Genomic DNA, 4,194 nt, shown 5'->3' on the forward strand with positions numbered 1-4,194 from the left:
GACAAAAGTGAATTTTGTCTCACAAAATTAACAAAAGTCAATTTTGTCTTACACAATTGATTTTGTGTTTTAATTTCCATATAAGGTAACAAAAGTCAATTTTGTATGCAAATGAGTTTATATTTGCATACCTTTTTGACAAAATTCACTTTTGTCATAACAAAAATGAATTTTGTCTACAAAAATGGATTTTGTGATGACAAAAATGAAACAAGTCTGTATCACATAGTTTTGTAAGACAAAAATGATTTTGTTAATGACAAAATTGAATTTTGTACAAAACCACAAGAGTCCCATTCGGCGCCCCGTACAACAGGCCATTGATTCTGGGGTATCTCATGGGACTGTTCTGGTCAGGTGTTATTTAGTAAATGATATCAGTGATATCTTGGAAAATCGGGTGTATGGCCAGTAGAAACATCCAGATGATCAGATGCGTAGTGCGAAATAAAGTATAATTTCATTCATAAAAAAGAACAGAGCAGAATGAGTTTTCAGTTGCACATAGCACCAAAATCATTAAAAACTACCAAAATTAAAAGTAACTTTCAAATTTCAATATTCCTCTTGTGTGAATAGATATAAGTACATGTCTATGTTAACGGGTGTAACATGTGAAGCTGGATCTATTTACCCTTCCGGAGCAGCTGAGATCATCCAAAGTTTTGGGTAGGGTTCGTGTTGCTCAGCCTTTAGTTTATATGTTGTGTTTTATGTACAATTGTTAATCTGTTTGTCTTTTGGTCTTTTTGGCCTTTTTTTTCTTTTTTAGTCATGGCGTTGACGGTTTGTTTTCGACTTCTGAGTTGGAATAACCCTTTGGTATTTTTCGCCTATCTTTCTTGATGTTTTCTTCTATAGAAAAACAGCATACTGAATGAGTGACACTATTTTCACTCGTAATATTATGAAACAAAATTCACGGCTGCTTGAGAGGTATTGAGTATTCAGAGAAGAATTAAGCGGCATGATATTTAAAGCAGCGTGAACAATTTGATTTTGAAACCTAAGATATGACTACGACTAACTTGGTGAGGGCACTATGCAAATAATGTATATCCATGTAGGCTACTAATTGTTCGCCACTTTTTGCACATCAATTCGTATTAATTGATTTAAATTCTAAAAGATATAATGTTTTATCTATGTAACTTGATACCAAACACTGAACATACATCAGTATTGCAAGGATTTACTATACAAATCCTTGAGTATTGTAAATGTTGAGAAAGGCTTTGTATAGTGAGAGAATTTGTCAATTGTTTTCATAAAAATAAAGTATATACAAGTTTCTATTGTAGTTTCCATATTGGATTTTGTCCATACACCATTGTCCTATTTTTCTTTTAGGTTTTCTTTCCATTATTATTATACAAGAAAAGATACAACGAAAATCACCAATGTAGAACAACGTTGTTGGGTTGCTATCTTATTGACATTGATCAAAATTTAATAAAGAAAAATAAAAAGTCGAACAGACTATCCGGAATCGCATGAACGTCGTACACATGACCTTATCAAATATTTCAAAAACATAGTCTCATCATCTCCTTGTAATTATTTCAATACTTTATGCTTTGAAATCTTTTAAATTCATTCCTCTGGGTTTTTTCTTTTTCTTGGGAACATGTGTAATACTATATAAAACATGCCTATGTAGATAAAATTACCAAAAAGAAAAGATGTGAGTGTTAATTCTTTCTGTTTCCGTTTTCCGTTTCCGTTCCGTTTTCCGTTTCCGTTCCGTTTTCCGTTTCCGCCGTTTAGCAACACCCGTCCATCTATCAGTCCGACACATCAGTTTTCCAGGTTTTTATTCTTCATGCTTGAAGATATTTGATTTGATATTTGGTTTATTGTTTTATCATGACAAGTTACAGATCAAGTTCAAAGGAAAATAACTATAATTTTTTAAAAGACAAAATGACATTTGGATTTTCTTAGGTTAATTGTTTGAAGCATTTAGTGGTAGGTTTGTTTGTTATTCTTGAAGATATTATTGATTTGATAATTGTCTCGCTTGACGGAGTCAAAAAGCGAGACATAGGTATTCTGTTTCCGGCGTCAACGTCAACAATGTATATTAGTTTGTGATTAGGTCTAGTTTATGATGAACCACTAGTGGTAAGTCAAAGATATTTGGTATGCAGTTGTATTAGCATTGACACATCTCATTACCATTGAAATTATTTGGCCCTGTCCCCCTTAGTCATGGTCTATTGACTTTGAAACATTTGCTTAGTTATCATGTATTAGTTTGTGATTAGGTCAGTTTATGGGGAACCACTAGTTGTAAGTTAATGATAATTGGTATGCAGGTGTATGAGCTTTGGCATATCTCATTTTCATGGAGATTATTTGGCGCCACCCCCTCTGTCATGGTCTATTGACTTTGAAATTTTTCCTTAGTTTTCATGTATTAGTTTCTGATTAGGTCAGTTTATTGGGAACCACTAGTGGTAAGTTAAATGTAATTGGTATACTGTTGTATAAGCATTGTATTGACATATCTCAATTCCATGGAGATTTGTTGGCCCTCCTCCCTCAGTCACGGTTAATTGACTTTGAAACTTTTGCTAAGTCAGTTTCATGTATTAGTTTGTGATTAGGTTGTTTAATGGGGAACCACTAGTGGTAGGTCAATGATATTTGGTATGCAGTTGTATTAACATTGGCATATCTCAATAACCATGGAGATTATTTGACCACGCTCCCTCAGTTATGGATAATTGACTTTGAAATTTTGCTTAGTTTACATGTATAAGTGTGTGTTTAGGTCTGTTTAAAGGGAACTACTTATGATAGGTCAATGGTATTTGGTAAACATGGTTCATTGACTTTAAATATTTGCAAAACTTACAAGTTAAAGTGTTGCTTTTTTAATTTCAACATTTACATTATCGAAATTACAAAAAGCGAGACATATCTCTGTGATAGCAGTTTATTGGTTATAACTCTATCATGACAAGTTACAGATCAAGTTGGAATTTTGTTCCGGTCTGGTGATTTTGTGCAGAGTTAGGGTCTTTGGACATTCACTTGAATAATCAGTTTTCAGCAGCTTTATTCTTCCATAATACTTGAAGATTTTGACTTGATATATTTATGAAGTTTACACCATGACAAGTTATAGATCAAGTTAGAATTTCGCTCCATTACGATGAATTTTCAACCGTGCAATTCTTACAGAATCCTTGTTTATTGGGAAGCTGGAGAGAACCACTGACATTCAGCAGGGAAACTGACAATCCTAGTCAATTAAGATTGAAGTCGAGCTAAATACATTTAAAAGGTGCCTGTGGAAAATAGCCCCTATTTTCATACCCTTAGTAACAACTTTGAAGGATTTTTATGCCCCACCTACGATAGAGTTATTCCATATATTTCCTTTTTTTTCTAAATTTTTTTATGACACGCACTGAGATGTCCTTTGAGGCAAAAAATCAACAAAAACATGTAAAATTGCAACATTGTGCTGTGTTCGTGTAAATAACGTATTTATCTGATGAAAATATTGAAAAAATGTATATGTCTCTCCAAATATACGGTAAAATTTCCCAATATATATTTTATGAATGGTATTCTCGGCGGTTATGTTAATAAGTAGACTTGCTACATGTCCTTTCCTAATTATGTTTTTTCTTTTTTTTTCAATTTTTCCCCTTTAATAATTTTACTGCTATAACTAGGAGGTTACAATTATATTGACATCTCCAAGGGCAATCAGTAGGCTGGCACTAAATATCAGTAAACATATAAATTAGTAAGAGAGAAATAATAGAAAGGGAATTGTAGCAAGTCTAGTTAACAAGGACCAGATGATATTACAATACCATCAAGTACATTTTTTTTAAGTACCACTCGATATTCTTAGTGCATTTAAAAGTCGTTTGCTTTGAATTCTGTCTCATATAAATCTGTAACTTTAATTTTGTTAAAAAAAAAAAGGATATTGAGATCGCTCTAATTTCTGTGATTCATCCTTTTTTTAACCTTATTTTAAATACATCAAGATCATGAAATGTACACACGACTTGTAATCCGGTTATATGTTGTAATATTCTTTTATAGAATATATCTATAATATGTCTATTAATCATCAAAATATTTGATCACGATTTGATTGTGTCTGAAACTACAATTACATATGTGTTATACATGTAATATTGAATAGTCTCAGATTGGGTTGAACCG

Source organism: Mytilus galloprovincialis, chromosome 6 (genome assembly GCF_965363235.1).
Source record: "Mytilus galloprovincialis chromosome 6, xbMytGall1.hap1.1, whole genome shotgun sequence".
In the NCBI taxonomy this organism is placed as follows: Eukaryota; Metazoa; Mollusca; class Bivalvia; order Mytilida; family Mytilidae; genus Mytilus; species Mytilus galloprovincialis.